General features: G+C 37.2%; 1 long non-coding RNA gene across 1 annotated transcript; it reads left to right on the plus strand.

Moving 5' to 3' along the window:
- Positions 1-6,890: 6,890 nt before the first annotated feature.
- Positions 6,891-9,699, plus strand: LOC129684623 (uncharacterized). The gene is made up of 2 exons (XR_008721367.1): positions 6,891-7,013; positions 9,486-9,699. It is a non-coding gene; the product is annotated as an uncharacterized LOC129684623 (long non-coding RNA).
- The last annotated feature ends 18,169 nt before the right edge of the window (positions 9,700-27,868 follow it).

The raw sequence follows: 27,868 nt of genomic DNA on the forward strand, positions 1-27,868 counted from the left end.
TTTCTTTCTTTCTTTCTTTCTTTCTTTCTTTCTTTCTTTCTTTCTTTGTGGCAAGACAGTGACTCCTGCTTTGTTTGGGCTAATATCTTTATAACAGATTTAAAGATACCCACCATTAGAGTTACAAAAACTCCAAAGCTAAAGTTTTAGCCCTTGACCATGAGAGGCTAGGGCAATGTGTGCAATGGTTTTCTTTATTGTTTTCTTCCTGAGATCTCAGCTTCCCATTTCGGTAAGAGTGTCTAAAAGATAAATAATGATACACTTTCTTTGCTGTTTTTATAGTGCAATATCACAAAACCATGGAAATCTTTTTGATTCTTTGCCAACTTATTTCAAATCTGTCTTCTCCAATCTGGCCTTCACGTCATCATATTTTAGATGCACACACTGCAATCCTAAAGGGAAACCTTATTTTGAATCCCAACCAAAATTTTATTTTTTTAAGAAAAAAAAAAAGCGTTTCAAAGATTTAAGGACAGATCTGCTCATGAGTTGCCATTCAAAGATGTGTGATAATGGATCCTTCACATTAAGAATGTGATGCATTTCCTTCCTTATGATAATATATTGGCATTCGTCCAAGGGTGCGTGTGATACAATTGACCTGTCTATGTGGTTCTATCAGAGAAGAACCAACCAGTGTGAGCTCAGATTCTGCTTCCTCTCCAGTATCCAAAATATCTAATTTCTGCCTGATTAATTTTGCCTTTCTGTGAAATAACTGAATTTCTTACTCAAAATAAGAAATATTTCTAATGTTTTTATTGTTAGATTCATGCTGAAAATTTCAGCAATGTATTTTTGTATAAAATTGTATCTGTAGCTATTCATTCTTTTCCTTAAGGGATGAAAGGTGAAGGCAGAATAAACCCCCAAAGCTTTGCAAGACATATAGCCTGGTGAAGGTAGTGAGAAGTAAGGAGATCTTGTCTCTGACAAGGAGAAAAGTGAACACTGATATTGAAGTTACTCCTTCACCACCATATACTCCCTGCTTGAAACACTCACACTCAGGAAGGGGAGTGCACACAAGCACACACACTCACACACATACACACGCAAACAACATGAAAACCCTTCTTCTTAAGCAATTCTTAAAAATGAATGCATTACTTTAAAAGAAAAGAATAGGAAGTGATTTGTTCTTTGAGTAACTTTAGCTTTTCAATTTGGTACTAATATGGACATAAAAACTAATAGAGAAGCAAATATTTAAAATAATTAATATCAGTGCAGTTTGACTTTGATGCAAAATGGGTAAGTCTCTGTCTCCCTGCCTTGTTTCCTTTTTAGTTTTCAGTAAGTAGCTCCAATTTTATATTGATAATGAATTAAAGTATAATTTATTCAGTATCTAATATGTGATATATTGTCTAAATCCTTCTATGCTTTCCATCAATCTGTAAAACATCTCATGATATCTCTATCCTTTAATTTCTCATTTTTTTCTAAAATCACTCATTAAGATTTTTTTCTGCAGTTATATGACAAACATTAGTGTTTGGGGTATAATTGATGTAGTCAAGGTCAGTGAAAATTATATAGCATAATGAGCGACGAAGGGGGTTGTGTTTTATTGTTGCAGTTTTTGTCATATGTCTGTACAGCTGGCTTCATTCCAGGTTGTTACTTACCTTTTATATTGTTTCTCTCATCTCTACTACCCGCCAAAAGAACACATTCAAAGGCCGTCACGTGATAAAGCTGAAGGAACATTTACAGAATTTCTGATAGTCTATTTTCCAGCCTCTGTTTGGAATCATGACTGAACAATCAAAAAGAGATGAAAAACTATTTTATTTTAAAGATTTCCAGATAAAAATTCACAGTGCTCATATGCAAGCTGTTTACTGATCATTAGGGAAACTTTAGTCTTCTCTAAACTAATGCTGAAGGAACATTTCCAGTCCATTGTTTCTGCAAAGAGCAGGGATAACAAACGTGGTTTGAATGGTGGAACAGCAGAGCAGGGTAGATCAAAACTAGAGCTTGAAATCAGATCTAAAGGCAGACCTGCACTGTCATCTTATTTCTGCCTCTTTTGAAATCAGGTTAACCATTAAACAGTTAAACAAAGCTAGTGAGGACAGCTTCAGCGTAGGGATTACATTTAAAAGCTTTACTGGTGGTGCGAGTCTGGAGTATTATAATGAACTTATGTTGATACGACAGTTATTTTGTGAGTCAAGAATCATATCTCATCACATACACAGAGATGAATAACCCTAGCTTCACCTGTGTGTAAGTTAAAGTGTATGATTGTGTCCTGGCCAGTGGACGAGCAGCACTTCTCTCTTCAGCCTCTGAAAGTTTGTATTTACTATCATCCTGATGAAATCTACAATCAACTGGGAGATAAACCTTTGGGCATATCTGTGAGGGACTTTCTCAACTGGGATGATTGAGTTGCAGAAACACATACTGAGTTTAGGTGGTATCTTTTCATAATCTCAAGTCTTAGACTTGGTATAATGGTGCCTGCATTCATTGACCTTTGCTGCATTGCTGCTGATGAAATGTGGCCAAGTGTCTCAAGCTTCTGCCACTGTGATACCCTTTCTTAACTTGGATGCAAAATAAACTCTTCCTTATATTGTTTTAGCCAGGGTTGTGTTACAACAATGAAACAAGTAAATACAACATCCTTTGGGATTCTGTCTCATGTCATTGTTTTACAGACTCTGGTTATTCTCCCTTTGATTAGATTACCAAACCCTACTGAAAAATTGAGACTGCAAGATGGGATGAATCCATCTAAAAAAAAAATGGTTGTTTACATCTATTTCAGAGCATCTTACTCTTCTTCAAAGACTTTAGGCTGTAACTACTATGCTATAATTAAATTGCATTAATACCTAAGTTTGAAATAAAATGCATGGTAACAACTACAAAGCTATTTGTACCAATCTAATAAAATTCTCAGAATCCATGTGTTAGTGACATTAATATTCCATTTACTTGAGAGTATAGTATTAATTCTGTAATAAAGAGTAGAACTAGCAAAAGTGCAAACAGAAGAAACTCTAAGTATCAAAATTTGTAGATGAAATTCATCAAGACTCCCAAGAAAGCCTCTGTATCATATAGGTTAGGCCTGATTATTATGCAGCAATGTTTCTTAACATTAATATGTATATAATTAAAAATAAAAATAAAACTTTCATCACATTTCTAAAGAGCAGTCACATTTGGTGTGCCAATGTCCCCTAGAAATGCATCCTACATGATGCTCACAGTCAGATGGTGAAACTTTGGGGTGGTGACTGTGTCATGAAGACAGAGTCCTCAATATTGAGATTAATGTCCTTATATAAAAGACTGTAGAGGAAAACTTGCACAGTCTAGCAGGTGAGGACACTGTAAGAAGTGTATGTGACTCAGGAATCATGTGCTGATACTTGGCCTTTTGGATTCTCCTAGGAGAACAGGAGAAAAAAAAAGTGTTGTCATTTAAAAGTCTTCCTATTTCTGATATTTTGTTCAATAGCATTCTGAACAGACAAGAGAAGAATTATCTTCAGAGCTTTTCTTCCTAATCCCACTTAATTTCCACATCATTTTCCCAAGGGCTTAAAGTATGGAAAGAGAGAGAGAGAGAGAGAGACAGAGACACACAGAGAGAGACAGAGAGAGAAAGAGAGAGAAGGAAAAATATGTTTTCTGGACCCAAGAATCATTTTCTTATCAAATACAATGAGAAAGGACATTGTACTGAGATAATCTAACAATCCTTAGATCTCAAGCCACAATTTTTTTTCTTTGTGTATTTGTCTTGTTTTGCTGTTATGTTTTAGCTGAGGAGTCCTATGTATCACCTACTCTCAAGAACCTAGACGGGTAGAGCATCGACTTTCCAAACAAATGGAAGCACCATAATCTTCTGTCTGGACTCAAATTTTATACTGTCTTATGTTTCATTGTCAAAAGAAAACATGTTTTTCTTCACCTCCCCATTGACACTTGGAGAGTACTTGTTACCCTCTATATTATCACACGTTTCCACCTCCTGCAGACATCTTTGCTTTTGGAAACTAATACATAAATCTGCAGTAGCTAACTGAGTGATTTCAAATGAATGACCAACATATGTTTCTGTTTTGGATTGTACAGTGTCTCCCCCAAATCAAATCCACTAATAACTTCGAAATAATGCCATTTAAAGGTGTACTTTTAGTTCAATCAGCTTGACCTCATATTAGATTCTGATGAGCCATAAGGCAGTAATCACAGAATATAGAAGTTTTGATGCAGAGAAACAGAAATCACAAAGACGAGTAAATAATATGAAGATGTGGCAAGACTGGCTCTAAGCTGCACAACCTAAAGAACACCAGACACTATCAGATCCTGACAGAGAAAGGAAACATCCATATTAGAGAATCTTAGGGAATCATGGTTCTACCAAACATTTCTCTGGGACTTTCTAATCTCTTGAATTTTGAAAGAACAAATTTCTTTTGGTCAAAGACACTAATGTATGTCATTGTTTTTCGACAGCCTGAGAGAAACAATAAAAACATGAGCTGTTTAAACAAATTTAAAATGAATTTGTTTTTGTTTTTTTTTTTTTTTACTACTGCCCAAGTTGTTATATACTGAATTAGCAGTCTAAAGAAATGCTAATTAGAATTTTAGATCTACTTAATGAAAAGTTAAATTATCTGTGCAGAAAAGTAGAGAAATATATATACATACAAAGATAATTTGAATGGGACAGAAGGTTAAGTTAAAAAATAACATTATGAGGCTGTTGTACAGTCTAGTTGTGGAGTTCTTGGTCAGTATATATAAGGCTTTATAAACTATACATAGAGTCTGGGTTCGGACTCTAGCATACACTCCAAAAGATTGCATTTTAAAGTCAATCTTAAAACTGCAGAACTGAATTGTACCTGTAAGGTCTTCTGTTTTAATTTTGTTACTATATACCTGAAGTTTGGGAAGCCTGATTAAACTGATAATAGACATCTTCTTTATTAATAGGTCTTTTAGACATTCATAATAATTTAACTAAGACAATAGCAATGTTTGCATTAATGCTTGTTTCTGTGATTGCCAGTGGACTCTGATTCATTTACTTTCTTAAATAGTTATTCATAGTTTAATATTTATTTTATAAATAGGTGTGTGGACTGTATGTATTTACAACATGTGCATGCTAGAGCCCTTGGAACTCAGACAGATATGTCAGGTCTCCTGGAACTGGAGTTACAGGCAGTTGTGGATGCGGGAAACTGAACCCGGGTCCTGCAGAAGAACAGAAGGCCCTCCGAACCTCTGAAGCATTTGCTTACCCACATCAAAGAGGAATGCTTGGAACCAAACCTTGGTGTTTGGCAAGAGCACTGTGCTCTCTTAACCACTGAACTGTCTTCGCCTCTAAAATCTATTTGGTTTGTATTTAGACAAATACTTGGTAATTCAAATTTTAAAATAATTCTGTAGCATAAAAATGTTAGAGGAAAAAAAATGTTAGAGGAAATACTACATACCTCTAAGTGTATGTGTATGTGGAAAAGTGAAACAAGAATATTCAGTCAGATTTACTGACTATTTTCTTTTTCAGCATGCCTCTTGCAAAACGTGGTGGTAAAGGTTATCACAGGAGCAGATTTACACAAATGCCTATGGCAGTAAAGAGAAGACTTAAGTTGCTTCTTCTGTTGATTTATTTAATGAGGTTTTAGAGAAGAAGGCTTAACTTTCATCCTTTTACAGCCTTCCTGTTTTAAAATAAGGAAAAGTGTGAGCCAAGCCTCACGTCTGTGTCACCACCACAGGAGATTTTTTGTTTGTTTGTTTTGTTTTATTTTTCCATGTCCTGCTTTAAAAAACAAACAAACAAACAAAAACAAAAAAGAAACTCCTCAGTTGTTGACTCTCCATAAGTAATTTACATTATGCTACTGGGAGCAATTTTTTCACATAAATATTAGTCCTGAGAAAATTATGATAATTGATGGAAAGGAATAAAGACATATGCACACACAAACACACACACACTAACCGGTGAAGGGCAGAGAGAAACCGGTTCTAGAAACCTTAAACCAAGTTGAAAGAATGACACCTTCTAAAAATTTACACTATGTCTTATTTTAAACTTTTAAAAACACTTATTCATTTTTATTTATGTGTGCTCTATCTGCATGGACACCTGCAGGCCAGAAGAGGGATGATTGCATTGTAGTCAGTTGTGAACCACCATGTGTCTGCTGGGAACTGAAAACAGGACCTCTAGAAGAACAATGTCCTTAACCTCTGAGCCATCTCTCTAGGCCCCACAAAGTGTCATTTACAGTAAGGAGGGAAGTCTGCCACAAGTTGTGTTTATACTAAGGCACACACATAAAATCCACACCAATAGCTTGAAACAAATGAATGAATTAGATACACTGATGAGCTGTACCAGGTGTTCTTTGCTACAATGAGTTAATGGGATGGGGACGTACTGAGAAAAACAAGAGAAAGAACTCTCATTTCTGTTAAAAATCACCTAGATAATAAAGAAAGATATTACAGACATTAGATGACCTTTCAACATGGAGGAGCCAGTCCAAGAACAGCCACCTTCAAACATGGAGGCAAGACTGGAGTAAAGCAAGGAGTCTTTTATGCACCAAGCCAGAAAAAGTAGAAGTGAAATCTGAGGTGGCTTTGAGACGTTTTTAAAGGATGTAATACGTGTGAGAGCGGTAGTGAGGAATTCTTACTCATTATGGCTCAAATTGAGGCTCCGAGAAAAGCAAACGACAAGAGTACAAGACTAAACAAACACCCAAACCAGAGGCTGCTACCGAGTAAAGTCCACTTTCCGCTCTGCTGTGTTGACTGAGTCACTGTTAATCATTGTTCCCCTGGAGGAGAGCGTGTGCAGAGCACTTCGAAGATAAGAACCGTGTTGGCACTCTTTGAAGCAGGCAGTCTAGTGAGCAGTTCCTCTGTTAATTTGCCACAGCAGGATTCGAAGAAGTCGGGAAAAACAAACCAAACGGAGAGGAAAGAAAACTGAGGTAGGAGAAAGGTGAAGCAGGAGGTGTTTATTGTGCTGCGTGGGTGCCATCAGCACCACCATCCGAAAAACACATGAAGGGATCACTAACCTTGTTTGTCAGACTCCTGTTCCTTTTTTTCCCCCATGAGATACCATGGCTCCAGATGAGAAATAAAATTACATTTGCCCATCTCCAGAAACGCTTTTACATTAGACTTGATGTCGACGCCATGCTTTTTCAGGGATCATATAATTTAGTGTTTTTTTTTTTTTTAATTTTATCTGAATGTTTGAAAAGTAGCAGATTGATTCTTTTTTTCGAGTTAGAAATCCATTAGCTACCCCAAATAACTGTTGCTTTAGTAATAATTTTATACCAAAGACAAAAATCCAAAATACATATTTAAAAAAAAAAAAAATGTGGGCGTGTGTCTAAAACAGGAAAAGCCACAGGAATCAGAATAAAATCAAGTGCGAGATCAGGTTGCTTGTTAACTCCAAAACAGTATTCACTGATCACTGGTCTGCAGTATAGCAAACATGACTGGCTCCTCTCTCAAGGACACCCCTGGATTTTATTTCCTTATCCCTAAAATTGCAACGTTGGAATAATGACCTTGGAAATTTCTCCCCCAAAACTTTAACTAAGTGTTCTATTACACATTTTGAACAGGTGGAAGATGTTTCCAAGTATTCATCTCCGTAATCTATAGCTGGGTCTTAGGCCATCATTGTGTCTAGCTTCAGATTCTATTGAGAATGTTTCTGTGAGTGGTATGCTATGAAGTAGTGTGTATTTTGATGCTCTGGTCTTGTTACATGTTATCAATCCCACTGATCGTGTATTGTGTTCTAGTTTGCTTGTTGTGTGTGAATGGTGTGTGTGCACATATATTCATGCATATGCATATATGTGTTATATGCATGATTACTAACATATATTCCTATTCCCTCACATGCAAGAGCCAAAGAAGGACAAAGGATGTCTTTTCTGAGTCATGTTTTGCATACTTCCTTTGATACAGGTTTACTTGATGAGCCCAAAGCTCACTACTACAAGATAGCTTCATGCTTGTCTGTCTCTGTCTCCTGACACTAGTAGTGTTGTAGCCACATGTATCCACACTTGCTTCTTATGTGAGTGCCAGAGATTTAAACTCAGTTCCTTACACTTGTTTATAGTGACACGATCCAAATGTTAACAGAGTCTCTGTCAACCTAAGCATTTATATTACGACAGGTCTTCGCTCTTCATAGCAAATTCATCACATTCTTTCAGAAATATACATCCATCTCATGGTAAAGTCAGAACCATAATTATGAGAATTTATCCCTAAACACTAATTGGGATACAGAAACCCCATAAAGATGCTGGAATAAAAATCGTGAGGTGAAAGGATTCGTGCAGTTTAGTGCTCATATACATTTCTGCTGCTGTCGACCATTTTAACAAACACTTCATTTGACTGTTGACAATTATAATTAATCATGAGGAAGGCAGTCTCTTACAATCAGTTCATACTTGAAATGGGTGGTGACCCAGCAGAGTTTTATCTCCCTATTGTAGTCTTGTGCTTGCTCCCTTACCAGGTGCCTCCTAAGAAGTAGAGCTGTAAACCACCCAAGTCAAAGCAGCAGTGGGGGAAATGCCTGTCAAGGAATGATGCAGAGATTTATGGAGGCGTCTTTGGCAAGTGCTCTGGGGATTGGTACTTGTTAATCCCCAAAGCCAAGACTACAAGACTTTCCATCATGACCATACTGACCCACTCCATGCCTGCTCACTACAAATGATGCCACCCAGGAGACATTTTCTAGGACACTTGTAAAGATTCCTTGTGGTCATTTGCATTTCAAAAGAAATTCACATAAATCAAGGATCTTTTGTCTGACCTTATGCCATCCCTCTTTTTGTTCAGCATGGAGCAATTTGTCTGTTCTTGGAGAAAGTTGTTAGATATCATGTTAACTAAATTTCCAAGCCACTGTAGAACATAATGTTGGTTTTGCCCTGAACAATAAATTCATATTTAAATGAGTTTCACCCAAGAAATTGCAACGTTTCCACAAATTTAATTACTGTTGTCATTGAGGAAATATTCTATTATAGCTTGTTTGCAAGGTCAGGCATGATAATGGAAGTCTTATAAAAAGAGACAATTTGAGATGAGGACACAATCTGATGGGAGGCTTAAATCTGTCTTAGAAAATAGAAGTCCAAACTAATAACTAACACTAAGGAGGCAAGGGACATTAGTTGACATCAGATGTGACATAACAATAATTTAAAGAGGTAGCTTTTCATTTCACCAAAACACTTGTGCTTCAAGTTTATGGCTTCTTTCTCTAGATCCAACTACAGCACATACTGAGGCTGGTGGGCATCGTCCTATCTCCTGGTGACATGCTTTTTACAGGAGCCACACTAAATTAATTTGCTCCCAAACAGCAGACTTTCTGTCAAAAACATATTTTTTTTTTCTTCTAACAGGCAAAAAAGGTGAAGAAAAGTCACCACACCAATATGCCAGTGTCATCTCTTTCTGAGGTTCCTGTATTCCAACATCTGCCTGTCTTCCCCTTGCAACATGGTGTAAATTCACAAGTTCAAAACAAAACCATAAATTTGGAGACAAAAGTAAACATAAAGCAAGTTCCCAGAGAGTAATGTAGGATTAAAGTTCTAGAAAGAAGATTTAAATTAATTTTCTCTCTTCAGTTGTGTCATTATTATTCTAAATGCTGTGCAGGATGAATTATCAGTATCCAGATTCCAACATTTAACTCAGTTTATCAGCATAGAATTCAAAGTCTTTATCTCTCTCTCTCTCTCTCTCTCTCTCTCTCTCTCTTCTCAATGCCATTGATTCTATTAATTTATAATTCTGGCTTTAATTTCAGGTTCATCATTCTCACTGAAAGGTGGATTGTGGCATTATATATGCTACTTATTCATATCATCAATGGCTATTTCCAGCATGATATGTCATTTGTCTACAGTCAGTGAAAGAACGCACTCCTATATTAAAAAAGATAGCATAGGGGTATTTATAGATACAGTATGAAACTGTAACAGAATGTACTGATAAAATCAAGGTAAATAGATTCTGAGAACAGTGGGATACGTGGGATAGAAGATTGCTACTCCAACCAAGGACTGTGCAAGAACCAAGAACCCCTGAACAGATGTAGCTCATGGCAGCTCAGTCTCCAAGTGTGTACCCTAGTAAGGGAACAGGGGCTGTCTCTGAAATGAAGTCAGTGGCTGGCTCTTTGATCACCTCCCCCTGAGGGCTGAGCAGCTTTGCCAGGCCACAGAGGAAGACAATGCAGCCATTCTTGATGGGACCTTATAGGCTAGAGTCAGAGGGAAGGGGAGGAGGACTTCCCCTATCAGTGGACTTGGGGAGAAAAGGAAGGAAGGGTTGGGAGGGAATGAGGGGGAGGGCTATAGATGGGATACAAAATGAATAAATTGTAAATAATTAAAAAATAAATTAAATATAGAAAGAAAGAGGGATGGCTGCCAGAGCAAGGAGAAAGAATGTGGATGATAGTTGAATGGTCACAGTTTCAGCTGTTGGTGATAAGGAAGTTCCTGGGGATGGGTTAATAGTGACAGGTGTGTAACAAAGCACAAGTGCTGATTGCAAATGTATTCATGCACTTTTTTTTTTTCATGCTTTCTCCATGTAGCTGTTCTGGACTTGCTTTGTAGAACAGGCTGGCCTTCAACAGAGATCCACCTGCCTCTGCTTCTCCAGTGCTGAGGATTACAGGTGTGTGCCACTGTACCTGGCTGGAATTGACACTTTTTAAAAGGATAAATTTAGTGCAACTTCCAACAGCATAAAATTAGGGCAGCTCCTCTGACTTTTTACAGATGCTTAAATACTAACAATCCTAAGGAAAAGAGCTGCAGAACATTCTCAGCACATCATTGCAAACAGTTCACATTTTTCTATATTTAGCTTTTGTCTACTTAATACTTAAACATAGTATTTTGGTGATTTTTTTTTTTAATTTAAAGCTTAGACATGATATTTTACTTAAAATTTCTTTGTTGTTGGGCATTAAGTCTACCTCCAGGATTGTTTAATTGTTTTGTTGCCTGACGCAAACAATACTGGCTGGAGAATACTGTTCCATAAAACATTGTTCAGATTTTTCATTGCTTATTAGCATTTAAGTATTTGCTTAATTAGATTGACTTACTAACTTAAAAGACATGCACACTGTTAAAGTTTTAAACATGCATTGTAAAAATGTTTCTGAGCAAAACAACAAAAAATATTTACACTCTCACCAGCTGGGAATATGTGCTTCTGCTTCATGAAGGCTTTTATGTTTATGAATTTTCTCCCTTACAGATATTAGATACATTATTTAGCGTTCAGTTTTACTGCTTTGCTTGTGCCTTTGGTTTTATATTTAACTGTAAAATCAAGATACATTTTCCAATTTAGTACAAGATACGATGAGTGTCTAAATTATTTTTGCCAAAACTCTCCTCAGTGTTCATTTCTTAAATAATTTTCCCTAGTCTTCCTTCAAAAACAGCAGAGCCTCTTTAATAGTTTTAAGTAGATGAAAGTCATAATGGCTAGAAGCAATTATTGTGCCCAACTGTGCTGCAGTAAGCATTTTTTATAACAGCACCTCATTTGAACTTGATGAAGACCCTTTGAAACCTCATTGTCAAGGCTCCGCCACACCTAGTGCACATCACCAAGTCAAACAGCTACAAATGTTAGAGTTGTGCTTCAAACCCAAATCTGTCTGGAGATAGGTTCTAAAATTTTAACCTCAGAAAGCAATGTGGTAGCTAACTAGTCTCTTTATGGTTCTTAGACCCAAGTTTTGGTGGCACTATTGAGGTAAATGGTTTCAATTTTCTTAGTTATAAATGCTTGCAAAAAAGGGAGGGTTCTTTCAATATTTATCTGAAGTTAAATTGTTCAAATCCAGAAGAAGAAGGATTCCTGACTTTGGTTCACCTTATTTTTCATTTCTTCTCTTAGAATCTTCCCCTAAAACTTTTCCTTTCCATTTCCTTGAAGATCCATCCAAGTGTCCTGGCGTCTAGCTCAGACAGAAGTCTCTATGTTCTTTAATACTTATGATTGTGATACTCCTACAATCAATTGAATTGTGTTTCTCTCAGGGATTCACATGTTGAAATATAATCCCTAAGGTGATGGTATCAATAGTGTAGGCCTCTGAAAGTTGATTAGATCTGAGGATAGAGACCTCAGGACTGAGATTTATAAAGCTTTATAAAAGAGAACCCTGTGAGGTCTGCTTTCTCTCTTATATCTTGTGAGAACACAGCTAGCAGTTGTTATCTGTACAAACATAAATTTGTATCGTTGGCTATACAAATTTGTTAGCCAACAAGTCTGCTGGAACTTTGATTTGAGATTTGATAGTCTCCAAAACTGTAAGCAGTGGGCTCTTGTTGTTTGTAATCTACCTGGCTTATAATATTTTGACATAATAAAGAGAATGAACTATGCAAACTCATTTTACTTTTATAGTAATTTATTTGTCAGTCTAGTAGAGGGCCATTGCTATGAAAGTTGATCCTTGTGTGGGTTCTGGAAGATGGAAGAATGCACTAACTGAACTACAACAACTGGAGAAGGGGTGAGGCTGTATCATAGACAGGCAGAGATGCTTTTCCATGACAATCCATTGGTGGACAATCACTTCTGACCACACAATTATGTAGTGTCAAGAGATGAAGCCAGAATTTACTTATACTTTAAGAAATCTCTTTAAGAAATTTACTGTGTATGAAAACAAAACAAAACAAAACTCTTGGAATTCCAGTGCTGGGAGTGGGACACAGATTCCTGTGGCTTTCTCACCACTCCACATAGCCAAGACAATGCACAGCAGATTTAATGAGAGACCTTATCAGAAAAATTAAGGTGGAAAGAGCTAGAAGAAGATGCTCAACATCAACCCCTCGCTTCTACATGGATGCATCTGCACAGGTAAAAGCCTGCACAAACATGAAAACAACATGGAAACACTGCATTGAGTTGCTGAAAGTTACTGATAAAATGGCTTGATATCATTTCTGAATTGATAAAAGACTTTATTAAATTTAACTTCCCTGTCAAATATACCATATTAAGTTTTTTTCTATATGAAAGCAATATTTGAGATACGAGGTAGATTTTTAAATAAAAAAAAAAACAAATAAAAATGCTAGAATATGGTGCTTTATATCTAAATTATCTCATGATATTGTTTACACTTATATTCAAGGTATAGCTCATAAAAACAGAAAAAAAGTTATTGAAAAGGTTTGTTAAATACAACAGGTACTTAATAATAAATATCCAAAGATTATAGTTTTCTAATTTCTTTTCTAATTGATGCATCTCATTTTTCTTCCCCGCACTTGTTTAAGTAAATGTTTTATATAAGACTAAGAGGATGTTTTCTGGAAGATAAAATAGAATACAGCATAAACATATTTGTTTGTTTGTTTGTTTTAACATCAGCAACTCTCAAGCATGCTTCTTGAACCGGCTCTGTGAAAATTATTATGAAAGAAAAGCAGAGCTGATCTCTTTCTGATATGCTTTAATTTCTTGGGTCCTGAAAGCTATTTGCTGCTATCTCTGATGAGGTCAAATCAGCTCTTCATAAATCAGGGTTACTTCTCCCATCTATTTGCTTTATCCTCTTTTCACGGTGAGGTTTTGTGTTGTGGTTGTTTTGTTTTGATCTCATTTCCTTTGAATTTAGAAGACGCAGGGTCATGGACTCAGAGGCTGATTATTTTTCCACTTCACAGTTTCTGAAATTAAATACAAAGTCCAAGGCAGTCTTGGAGTACTTACAATCTAGCAGCCTTCCGCTTCGCTTTCTGGGCTTACGCTATTTTTATTTTACTTGAAAATTCTAGACAAAACACAGATTTCCTGGTTTGATAAGAATATGTATTAAGATCACTGTATTCTGCTTGTGAAGTATAGCAGATTAATTAAGATTGGCATCTCATCTTGATGAAGGCCCGGGGGTGACTGAAAAGTCTCCCCCAAAACCACACAGCTGATATAAGGTCCCAAGTCTAGTTATGTATTGTAGTATATAAAACTTTCTTCATAAAGAAATGTAGAGTAATATTCACGCTTGCGGATTTCACATCCACGTGAAGGTTCTGCTGTGATCGGCATCACTGCTCACTCTATATTCCTGGTATCTGAGCACACGAGGAAGCATGCTGTCAAAGAAGGGCAGAGGGTTACTGGGAAGTAGGGCCAGCTCCCCACCGTAAGGCTCCTGGCCCTGTGCAAAAGGCATAGTCTTCTCAGGTTTCTCACATACTCATGAAGACAACCACAGCAAGAAATAGAAGCTGAATTAGGTTACAGCACATGGAACTTCATCTATAGAATACAAAGTTCAAATGCTCATAGTTTGGGTTTTAAATGCATAGAAAGATAGTGAAAGTGTCACTCTTTACAGTCAATAGAGAACATTTAAAAAAAAATTTAAATCCATATATCCATCCATGGATTTAACTCACTGGAGTAGTATCTCATGAAGAAAACAAATGAAAGTATGAAGAGGTAAAAATTCTGTGGTGGAAAACCACCTATGAACACTTCCACAACTAAAGGGCAGAACGGATCACAGAAAATGAGTAGTCATCTTTCCAGAGGATGGGCATGCTATGCAAAGGTAGGAGAGATATAAGTGTGTTAGCTTTCATTTCTCTACCAAGTGAAGGCTGCACACAGCTGTGTGATTTACAAACTGTGGGTCCTCAGATTTGGCAGGAAGCTAAGATGAAAGAGAACCCAGTAGGCCTAACTTAGATAACCCCTTCTTGCTCTCACAGCAGAGACATTTTTAATTTTTTTAAATATTTTTAATTTGTATGTGTATTTTTCCTGCGCGTGTATCTGAACACTAACTGTTTGTGTGGGTAGAACACAGAAGGGGCTGTGGGGTCTCCTGGAGATAGAGTTACAGACAGTTGTGGAACACTATGTGAGTGCGAGGAATCGAACCCGGGAGTCTGTCTGAAAGAGCAGCCAGTGGTCTCAGCAGCACCGTGTACATGCACGCCTCTCCTCTTCCAATTATTTATTTATTTACTTATTTATTTAATCATTTTACACCCTGATACCAGGCCCTCCCTCCTCTCTTCCAAGTCCCCTTTCCCCATCCCCCATTCTTTCCTCTCCTTCTTCTCAGAGAAGGGGAGACCTAAAAAGGGTACCACCAACCCACCCTGGTACCTCAAGTCACAAAGGACTAAGAACATCCTCTCCCACTGGGGCCTGACAAGTCAGCCCAGCTGTGGGAAAGGGATCCAAAGGCAGACAAGAGAGTCAGAGACAGTTCCAATTACCATTGTTAGGGGACCCACATAAGGCTCAAGCTGCATTTCTGTTACATATGTGTAGCATGTTAGAGCCAGTCCCTGCATGCCCTTCATGCACATGATTTTTAAAGCATTTCTACACACTAGGGTTCTTATAGGATTGGGGCAACTGTTTAAGTAGCTTAGAAATAGTCCTTAATTGTTAGCCCCCTTTTAACTCTAACATTCATTGAATGTTATGATTTTATCCAATACCAACATTGTTAAGTGTCATCCTGGAATACAATTCTCCTACAACTGCATTAACCATGAATAGTCCTTGGCTAAATATTTCCTGGCCTTTGTTGTTGTTGCTTGTGTGACCTTTGGTAGGTATTGCAAGTGTATAGATCCAAAATAGGGTGTTCCCTTAAAATATCATAAAAGGGAAAGATATCTTCATGAAAGCCACATGAACTTTTTGAGCCTTCTGTAAATTCCATATGTGTTCACAAAGAGCCTTTCAGTACAGATTGGTCACACACTTTAGAACTGAGAGCACTAATAAGAACCTTAAACGACATTAATCATGTTTAAAGAAAAGAGAGTTTGCTTTAGTAAAACATTAGCCAATGCTTGTTAAATTGATTCTGGCCATCTTGGTTAATTGATTTTAAACATTATTTCCTCAGAGCTTTTATGATGGAATAGATGGGAGGGAAATGGCATGATTTCTCTTGGAACATTGGCTAGAAATGATCTATTTCTTTTCCTTTCTTTTTCATGAATGAATACTTTCTAAGGGACTTTCATAACTTGAGCATTTAATATGCGGGAACAAGGATATCACCAAGCAAGAGCAAGAAAACAACAATTTTGAAATATGAGTTCATGAGAATTCATTAGGATGATTATGTTCTACGATGTTCTCATATTAAACATGACAGAAGAACAGTAATGAGCAAAACAAGTGAAACTGTCAGTGTTCTGGAAAATTCTAAGAAAGCAGTAATGCTGGTGTTAAGTAACAGTCTTGTCCACTTGTATAACTTTCTCTTTTTCCTCTTTTCTCTATAAATGATCACCATCAAGCCGCATCTCATGTGCTTGTCTCTGATAATAGAGTAAAACTTAGGTGGTCTTTTGACCACCCCAGTTTCCAGCTGCCATTGTTCCCTCTATTAGCAAAAATGAAGTCTTTTGTGGTACTGTACTTCCTGTCTGACTTTCAGAGACAACTTTCCACTTTAAACAGTAATAGAAGAATGTTCGTGGGGCCTTCTAACTCAATGCTCCTTTCCATCTCAGGAAAGTTTAGAGCCGCAGGGACGGCCCCATTCAGATGCACGCATAGTTCACTTTGTGAATATGGGGTCTTATAATTCACCTTGTGAGGAAGACTCAGACTCCAACTCAGCCACCTCTGAGAGGAAGGATATAATTCTCCTGCCTGATGTTGTAGGCTTAAACCTTTTTATCAGAATCTACCAACACACAGCTTACCTGCATTTCCTGGGTAAACAGGGGGATATCACAGAAAAGAGCAATCCATTAGGTGATGATACAGGGAGTGTAAAATTGGAGAGAGAGAGAATTAGCAGCCATTAAAAACTCAGCGTCTTAAAAGTTTAGGGTCTCTTAGGCTAAGTTTATACTCCCTAAAATTCAGGGATAAAATTAAAATACTGACATTTCACACAACTTTCACTATCCTGAATGTGTTTGGGGCATATGTGGGCTAAAAGGACACTTACCACTGAGGAACACATGATCACCAAAACACTAAATTTATGTAACTGAGAAAAGAAAATGTTCTAGGTCAATTGAAATCCAGTGAAAAGCTGACAACTTACAAACACAAAGCATACACCCTCTATTGTGTACTCACTGTGGAACAGAATTATTAAACAACAGTAATAGTGTTGCAACCATAGGATCTTTAAAAGGATAGGGTGGTAGTTATTGGAGACACTGGGAAACTACATTGTTTCAATAATAAAGAAGCAAGAACATATTTTGTCCATAGACTGATTAAGGCTAGAACCTAAAGGCATTAAAATTGGGATGAACTATTCTTGACACATTTAGAGATTATTGGCTTTCAACATCTAAAAATTTATATTCAAATGCATGAGTTTTAAAATAATTTTACATCACTGTGATACTTGCTTTTTTTATTCTCATGACTACATTCTGTTATGTCACTTATTCCAAGGATCCTGCCTCTCCAATAACGAGCCTACATCAATGAGAAAATATAATTTAGTTAATAGAAATTACCTCCACAGCCAATTTCTCAGAAACACATCTATCTTATAAATTAAGATACATCCATAATTTAATTTATTTTATCATTATTTTTCTACTCTGTCTTAAAAATGCCTCAATTCTTATTAGATTAAGGATGTGATGTGTAGTGATTACAAATTACACTAAGGCACTAATGTTAGCTGACACTTAAAGATAAAGGGATTTTATAGAAATTTATATTTCTTCTTCCAAGTGAATTTTATTCATAGCAACTTCATTTCAATACTCAATATGAAAGCAGGAGTTCTATCCAGCCATAGAAAGCGGATTGTGCTATTGAAGAAACTGAAGTCCAAAGGAATAATAGAATGAGTCACAAATCTGAAAATGCCTTGGTGACTTAATAAGAAAAATCACTGTTAAAGGGGGACTCTAATCTATTGAAATATGGAAAATTCTAGATCCATGGAGTATTCTGAGAAAGTCCCTTATAGAACAAACAACTAGCAGGGTGACTCAGGCTTGGTTAGAGATAAACACTGACACTGGACATTTATTGCAAAAGTTCTGGCCTGCATGTGACAAGCAATTAGGAATTTTCCTTGACCCAGGGACTGAATATGTAGACCATATTCACAGTCATCTCGCAGCCTCTGTCATTCAGTGCTGGGAAGTTGGAAAAGAATTGATTTACAAGATCCATTCCTTTTACACCAAGAGCTTCTCACGCACTAGTCCTAATTTCCTATCCACCCATGTAATAAAAGCCAATTCAGTTTGCGAGAAAGTGTAAACACTGTTTGCAGGAGATGGGATTCACATAGTTTTCAAGTGGTGTGACTATGTTATGGTATCTCTTCTTTGCTAACATTAATTTTAATAATATTTTTTTCCAAAAGGACATAACCTATATTCTGGAAGTTCCTAAAACCATCACAAGCTGCAAGCTGCCAGAGACCAATGCACCACTTTGTAATGCCTCTTTCCTCTGAGGTCACAGCTTAGGAGGCACAGTGAATTCAAGGGTGTGCATTGTTGAACTTTGGTAAACAAAGAGCCACAGTACTTCCTACTGAGGTATTAAAACATATTTGCCTTAGGTGCTTCTATGTGTGTATATAAAACCAGCATAACTATTCTAGAGTAAAAAAATTCCCAGAATCATATTGTCTCTGTGGCTTTCTGTTACTGTTACTGTTGGTAGGTTAACTCTCTTAAGAGAAACCTTTGCAGCTGGGCAGGGTGGGGCACACGTTTAATCCTAGCACTCAGGGAGGCAGAGGCAGGTATATTATGTGAGTTCAAGAGGCCAGCCTGGTCTACAAAGCTACATAGGGAAACTGTCTCAAACCAAACCAAACAAAGAAAGAGAAGCCGCTGCTATACACAAAGACTTGAGAAGATCCATCTGCTCTGAAGATGGGGAACAGCAGCAAGATGGATGGGGATTGGTGTTAGCAGGGAGTAGACAGATAGAGCTGAGAGAAGTCAGTGGAATCTACATGTTAGAATTGAAGCTGGGTTGGTAAGATCTGGCTTAATTGCTTGGGAACTCTGGATCCCTGTGGGGAGACAGTCTTTTCTTAAGAAAGAAGAGAACTCTTTAGACAGGGTTCAATAAGGAGAGTGGTGTTTTAATCTCACGTTTGTATTTTGTGTGTGTTCAGATTTTGATATCTGAGAACTCTATACTTTTCCTTTCATATTACGACTCATATCCAATATATATAAAGAACTAAACAAGCTGAAAAGCAACAAACCAAGTAATCCACTTAAAAAATGGGGAACAGAGCTAAAGAGAGAATTCTCTGCAGAGGAATATCGAATGGCAGAGAAGCACTTAAAGAAATGCTCAACCTCATTAGCCATTAGGGAAATGCAAATCAAAACAACCCTGAGATTTCACCTTACACCCATCAGAATGGCCAAGATGAAAATCTCAAGGGACAACACATGCTGGAGAGGTTGTGGAGAAAGGGGAACCCTTCTCCACTGCTGGTGGGAATGTAAACTGGTACAACCACTCTGGAAATCAATCTGGCGCTTTCTCAGACAACTAGGAATAGCGCTTCCTCAAGATCCAGCCATACCACTCCTAGGCATATATCCAAAAGAGGCGCAAGTACACAACAAGGACATTTGTTCAACCATGTTTGTAGCAGCTTTATTTGTAATAGCCAGAAGCTGGAAACAACCCAGATGCCCCTCAACTGAAGAATGGATGCAGAAACTGTGGTACATCTATACAATGGAGTATTACTCAGCAATGAAAAATAAGGAAATCATGAAATTTGCAGGTAAATGGTGGGACCTGGAAAGGATCATCCTGAGTGAGTTGACCCAGAAGCAAAAAGACACTCACGGTATATACTCACTCATATAAACATACAATATAGAATAAACCCACTAAAAGCTGTACATCTAAACAAACTAAGCAAAAGAGAGGACCCTAACTAAAATGTTCAATCCCCATCCTGAAAGGCAAAGAGGATGTACATCAGAAGAAAACGAAAATAGGAAACAACCTCGGAACCCGCTACAGAGGGCCTCTGAAAGCCAGAAGAAAACAGGAAACAACCTTGAAACCTGCCACAGAGGGCCTCTGAAAGCTTCTGCAGTATAGACTGTCAAAGCAGATGCTGAGCCTGATGGCCAACTGATGGGCAGAGTGAATGGAATTTTTTGTAAGAAGTGGGAAATAGTAAGAGCTGGAGGGAACGGGAACTCCACAAGCAGAGCAACAGAACAAGATAATTTGAACACAGGGAACTTCCCAGAGACTCATACTCCAACCAAGGACTATTTGTGGAGATGACCTGGAACCCCTGCACAGGTGTAGCCCATGGCAGTTCAGTGTCCAAGTGGGTTCCATAGTAATGGGAAGAGGGACTGCCTCTGACATAATCTGATTGGCCTGCTCGTTGATCACTTCCCCCTGAGGGGGGAGCAGCCTTACCAGGCCACAGTAGAGGACAATGCAGCCACTTTTGATGAGAACTGATAGACTAAGATCAGAAAGAAGGAGAGGAGGACCTCCCCTCTCATTGGACTTGGGGAGTGGCATGCATGCAGAAAGGGGAGGGAGGGTGGGATCGGCAGGGGAGGAGGGAGGGGCTCATGGGGGGGATACAAAATGAATAAAGTGTAATTAATAAAAAAAATAAAAGATTTAAAAAAAAAAAGAAACAGAAAGCATGTTGTAAAATGGAGCTTAGGGGCTGGAGAGATGGATCAGGTGTGAAGAGCTTGTGCTGTTCCTCCAAAAGACCAAAGATCATTCCCAGCATCCATGTGTGACAGTTCACAAGTGCCTGTAACCCTAGCCCTGGGGGACCCAATGTCTCTGAGCCCCACAGGCACCTACATATTATGCCCTACACCATCACACAAGGATTGTATATCTAGAATTAAAAGCAAGAACAACTGTGCCACTAGTCCAGGACAAATCTCATAGTGTCAGGTGTGTTGGTAGTCAGAGTGAATATGGTCAGGTTCACCAGTTTTGCCATGATGAGTGGTTTAATTGAATTGAAACTAAACTAATATGAAGTTTACAGTGTTAAGTCCACTGGTCTTGAAATTAACAAAGTATATGTTAAACACATTTTGAGTAAAGTTTTTTATTGACGTATGAGCAATTTTTGAAAATTATGATTCTCAGATTCACAACAAACATCAATGGTGAATATGTCCAAAAACCAAAATTTAAGTTACTCTAAGAGTAATATTTTGAGATTAGTAATTGTTTAGTGAAAGTAAAATTAAAACTATGTAAATTACAAAATAAACCCTTAATGCACTAATTTTTGTACCTTAGGCTTTGTGTACTAAACCAAACAGCAAAGTGTGAATTCTAACTGTGATCAAAAATTGTTAGTATCATAAAGTACTCCATCTCTGAAGTATCCTGGAGTACTCCATCTCTGAAGTAGTTAAAGTTGTCGAGAACAGAAAGAACTCTTAAGAATAGAAACACTTGGGCTGTAGATACTATTCAGTGCTTAAGAGCATATATTACCATTACAAGAGTCCTAAATTTGGGTTTCATCACACACATCGGGTGTCTGACTCACAACCTACTGTAACTCCATCTCTGGGTGTCCCAAATCTGTGATCATCCCTGCAGGTACCTGCGCTCATATGCGTATACATATACACAGATATACACATGTATTTACATTTTAATAACTAATGTTAAATATTCAAAAATAAAATGAAAACAAAAGTGGAAACCCTGTATTAGAGGATTTTTAATTTTTTTAACAAATGTAGCCTAAATTTAGATTCGTTTGTTGTGAAAATTTTGCTAAAATTTCAAACGTTATTCTAATAAATAGCAATTTATTCAAAGAGAGATTAACTATCATACTTATTTTTCTCCTAATTAAATAAATCATTGGAAGAGTGAAGGAATATATCACAAACTGAATTATAGGGTTTTTTTTTAAGTTAACAAAATAGTTGTAACTGTCATTTATTTTATACTATTATAAATCAATTATTGGGGCTGGAAACATAGCTCAGAGGTTAAGAACACTGGCTGTTCTTCCAAAGGTCCTGAGTTCGATTCCCAGCAACCACATGGTGGCTCACAAACATCTATAGTGAGATCTGGTGCCCTCTTGTGGCATGCAGGCAAAACACTCTATAAATAATAATAAATCTTTAAAAAAACATATACATAAAAAATAAAAATCTAATAAATAAATAAATAAATGATTAGGCTAGCTTACCTCATTTAGTGATTTTTGAAGTGCTAATTGATCTATAGAGAACAATAAGGAAGCTGACTGTAAGGTCAATGTTCTTCAGTGCCATAACTGCTGATTTTATTCATGTTTACCATAATTTTTTTGATTATTACAATTATTCACTTTGTATTCCCCCTCCTTTGGAGCCCCTCCCTCATCTCCTTCCAGGACTCAGCAGGTCTCATCAGGACTGGCTGCCGTGTAATGGGCTAATGTCGAAAATGAAGAGGAAAACCCTAAAAGAACAGTAGTCTATTCAACAAGTAGTCATTAAACTTGTAATTTGTGTCAGGTTTCATCATATATATTGGGAATATAGTTGTGAGCAGAATAAAAACTTCTCAAATTTATGTAACTTTCCCATTAACCCTCTTCCATGTGCTCTCGAGTGCCCATGCTATACTTCTTTGATGATGTCATACAAACCTGAAACAAGGCTCTACAGTGCATAACTCAACAGATGTTTTGTAGTTTTATATATCTAGTTCAAATGTGTCTGGTCTGTACCTCTAGACAACTCTGTACTGTCTCCAGGCAGGACCCATTGACTCCTCAGTTACAAATGACCTTAAGTCTCGAGCAAAGATATTCTTTCTTGTACATTAATATGTCTCAAGCAATAGGCTCATTCTTTTTCCAATCACAAGGAAAAGGGACTTAGAGCAGCCTTGATATATTTACCCCTCATCTTATCTATAATTGGGTACAGTCTGTGAACATGTTACTATTTTATCTATAATCCCTTTGGAATAGTACAATGGGAGTACTCAAGACTGAATGTCAGCAATGATGTCACATAGAAAAATAAAATGCTATAAATGAATACTTGCTCTCAATTGAAAAGCTACTCCTCTCCGTAATAACACTTAAAGTCTCAGGCTTGTTGTAGTTGTTTGATAATATACATTAAATGACAATCGTTCTTAACTTATTTTGAGTTTGGGTTTGTTCATTTTAGATTACAAGTTCAAAAAGCAAATGTTCCCTTTTGTTGTCTCTGGGTTAAATTCTGAAAAATATATTTAAAGCATACAAATTAATTCATTCATACATCTTGTGATTGATAGATACATCAGTGACTTGTGCTTGAGATTTCTGATAGTATCTAAAATTTCCTGGTGATGATAACAAGTTATTTGATGTGTTTTTCATGCTCTAATTTTAATATTGACTATATATTCTGATAATATTATATGTCAAATTGAATTGAAATGTGCAGTGCTGAACTTCAATTAAAATAATAATATTTTCATGATTCCATGACTGGTAGACATTAACATTATACTAATTAGTATGGGTTTTAATATAGTGCCTTTCCTGTATATGAAAATAATGACAAGTGTGTGTACTTAGATTCAAGAATCATTTCTCTTATAGAAATACATCTTAACCAGTCCTTCGAAGTGTTAGTGGAGAAATACATCCGCCTTCCCATTCTGTCTGCCTCTGCAGAGTGCTGTCTGTACACTCTATCAACTTGAAATTTTTCAATGTTTATTTAGGAAAAGTAGGCTTCTGCCTTTGGACCCTGAATTATTTCACTTATCTTTCTTGGTGCTAGAGCTAGAAAGTCAATACATGTAAGGCATAAAATTCCCTTTAATTTATGATTAAATTCCAAATATTTTACTCATAATTATTGTTATGTTAGATTTTTAATATAATTTTAATTTGTTATATTAACTACATGTTATTTACTTTGTATCCTAGCTATATTCACCTCCCTCATTCCTTCCCAATCCCACCATCTCTCCCTCATCTCTGCCCTGCCCCTCTCTAAGTACACTGATAGGGGAGGTCCTCCTTCCCTTCCATCTGAGCCTAGCTTATCAGGTCTCATCAGGACTGGCTGTCATGTCCTTCTCTGTGGCTAGACCGTTCCTCCATCAAGGGTTGGGGGAGGTCAAAGAGCCAGCCACTGAGGTTATGTCAGAGACAGTCCCTGTTTTCCCTTACTAGGGAAACCCACTGTTATATAAGTTTTTTTAAAATGGAAAAAAAAACCCACTAATTATCACAAAACCATCCACTAACTGTTTGTCAATTCATTTGCTGACAGTTTTAAAATCAAGTTTCACTTTTCACTCTAGCTTGTCCTTACACCAGTTTTATATTGAACTAAATTTTTTTACTTATCTTTTATATATATATATATATATATTTTTTTTTTAATTTTATTTTTCTTTTTAGTTACATTTTGTTAACTCTGTGTCCCAGCTGTATCCCGCTCCTTCATTCCCTCCCCAACCCCACACTCCCTCCCTGGTCTCCTCCCTGCCCCTTTCCAAGTCCACTGATAGGGGAGGACCTCCTCCCCTTTCATTTGACCCTGTTTTATCAGGTATCTTCAGGGATGGCTGCAAAGTCCTCCTCTGTGGCCTAACAGACTGCTCCTCCCCTGGGGGGTGGGGTCAAACAGCCTGCCCTTGAGATCCTGTTAGAAATAGTCCGTGTTCCCCTTACTTTGGAAAACTACTTTGTTACTGAGCTACCACGGGCCACATCCAAGCAGAAGTTCTAGGTTATATCCATAGATGGTCCTTGGTTGAGTGTCAGTCTCAGAAAAGACCCTGTGCCCGGATATATTTGGTACTTGTAGAGCTCCTATCCTTTCCATATCATACTAACTTCCCTTCTTTCATATATTCCCTGCACTCTGCCGAGGGTTTGGTTATGAGTCTTAGTGTCTGCTTTGAAACACTGCTAGGTAGAGTCTTTCAGATGCCTTTTTATTTATGCCTTGAATTTAGACCTTTAAAGAGGTTTCTCTAAATTTCATTTTTTTTTCCTTTCACTACAACAATGAAAATAAATATTTCAAGGGTGCTTTATCATTTGTACAGTGCACTCCTAGACATTTTCTTTCCTGGAATACTTATACCAGGACTATCACATAGATATTGTTTATTTATCAACAAAAGCAGAAAGCAGGAAAAAAAAAGATTCAAATATATAAAGATGATATGTGCCTAACTATCATGAATACAAAAAATTTAGCATTTTAATTGATATCATTTTCTGTTCACCTACTTCCTCCCTTAATACTTATGGTCTTCTACATCATCTCTGTGTTTTTCCTTTACAGCTTTTCCTGTTTTTTGTTTTGGCCTCCCTCTTTTCCTCTGTTCTTCTTTCTTTGACAGGCTCATGTTATGTAGCTCAGGATGGCTTACACCTTACTAGGTAGCTCAAGCTGGCCTCAAACTCATGATCTTTCTTCCTCTATCAGGAGACATGGATATTGATAGGTTGCCATGACACAGAAGATGACAAGAGACCCATGTACACATGAACACTACTTGAACTCAGGGCCTTGTTAATTAGGACAGCAACAAAAAGAAGCTATGTAGTTGGGAGGGAAACAAGAGGTGGGTAGTATTGAATGGTAGTAACAGTAGACATGAGCAAAATATATTCTATACATGTACAAAATTTTCAAAGAAGTAATTAAAATGGTATTAATAATCTAGATACACTAGAGCTTTTCAAGATTTTTTTTAATTGTATGGTTCTCTTGAACACACATACATGCTTGTATGTTTACTCTTTAATTAAACTTCCATTATTTGACTAGAGGTACAGCCAATGGTAGAGTGTGTGCTGAGCATAAATAAGAACTTAGGTTCGTCTCCCAGCACACAATTCTCACAGAAGATCTATCATCAACATTTGGTCAGTGATATGCATCTTTCTTTGCTTTTATATGCCTTTTAATTATGTACATAGCCCTGGAAGGATAATGCTTGAGTTCAAATGTATAGTATATCTTTCCCATGGCAACAATCAGGACAGACTTGTTAAGCCACTCAAGTGTGGATGACCACACAAAAGGCTGTAATTTTTTGATGTGGTTAAATTTAACTTCAGTCACAAAAATCTGAGAAAGGCTGAGACACCAACCAATTTACATCCCACGTAAGACTATCAATTTTCCTATAGGGCATGCAGGGTAAACATGTTGCTAAATGGGTCTTTCCAAAAGATCCATGAGTTCTATGGATATGTAAGCTTATGAATAAAATAAGAATTCAGAAAGCCAGGGAAACTTGAGAAGCAGTCAGAGTATATATAGACTGTGTCCACTTCTGTTGGATATGAGATTCAGATCCCCAAACTGATGATTACAGCCCTAAAATTAAGAAATCGAAAGAACGGAAATCCATGGGTAATGCTTATTTCTGTTGACAACTGATTGGGTAGATCATCATTTCTGAACATAGAGTAATCTGTAATGGAATTTCTACCTCTTTCCACATTGTAGTATCTCTGAAAATAGAAATGCTTATCACCGGACTACAGCTCTACATTTCCCATATTTCTATCCATGATTCTGGGGCTTTGGTTATTACTAAGAGATTTGACGTAGAGTCAGAAGAATGTATAGATTGTTGTTTTCAGTACCATGTTTTGGTTTGAATATTTACTTTTCAGTTTTATTTGCTTATGTGTTTTACGTATATGAGTACTTTCTATGCATGTATGTCAGCATACCAGAAGAGAGCAAACACCATGAATGAACTGTACCTAGGCCCTCTACAAAAATGTCGCAGATGGGCATCTTAGGCCTCATGTGAGTCCTGTAGTAAGGGAAGTAGGGACTGCATCAGTCACAGACTCACTTGCCAACTCTGATCACATTCCCCTAGAGGGACTGCTTTACAATGCCACACAGGAATGGAACAAGCTCAGTCTTATTGCAAAGTGGTGAGCTGGGCTGGATGGAAAAAGGAGCTCGTCTTTCCTGAGGAAAAGGAGAGGCAGAAGGCTGGAGGGAGAGACTGGGAGGGGAAGAAGGATGTGGCTACAACCAGATGTAAGGTGAGAAAAAAGAAAGAAAGAGAGAGAGAAAGAGAAAGAAAGAGAAAGAGAGAGAAAAAAAGGTATCAAAAAGCCCCCCCCCCGAAAAAAAAAGAATTGAGCATAGATTTCTAGATGTGTATCCTTTAGTTCATTTATGTATTCCCAGGCTGCTAAAAGCTACAAAAGTAAGCGGGAAAATTCTTGAAATGAAGCACTTTTCACTGTTCTAGAAGACACTCTCAGATCTCAGTAAAGAATCTCTTATGCTTATAATCCTAGTACACAAGGCAGAGGCAGGAGAGTCTCTGTCAGTTCAAGGCCAGCCTTGTCTACAAAGAGAGTCCAGGACAGCCAAGACTACAAAAGATACCCTATCTTGAAAAATAGACATACAAACAAAGAGAGAGAGAGAGAGAGAGAGAGAGAGAGAGAGAGAAACAGCTCTCTTATGTGAAAAGCCTTTCCTTCAGTCAGTCAACCTAACTTGACAAAGAGGTGGGAACAAAAGCTTAGGAAAAGAATGAGAGGAGAAACCAACTGTTACTTTAATCAAGCATTTAACATACGCCACATAGACTTCACGGTTTAGTCAGTATTATCTTCTTATTCGCACATCATGATGAGAAGATTGGCATCACTAAAATTATTCCTTGGATGAGATGTCACATGTCATTGCCTGATCTGGGTCTCTACCAGTTATGGTAGCATTGATATCTTTCTTCCTTTTATATTAAAAAAAAAAAA

This window comes from Psammomys obesus, unplaced genomic scaffold (genome assembly GCF_907164565.1).
Source record: "Psammomys obesus unplaced genomic scaffold, mPsaObe1.curated_primary_1811, whole genome shotgun sequence".
Taxonomy (NCBI): Eukaryota; Metazoa; Chordata; class Mammalia; order Rodentia; family Muridae; genus Psammomys; species Psammomys obesus.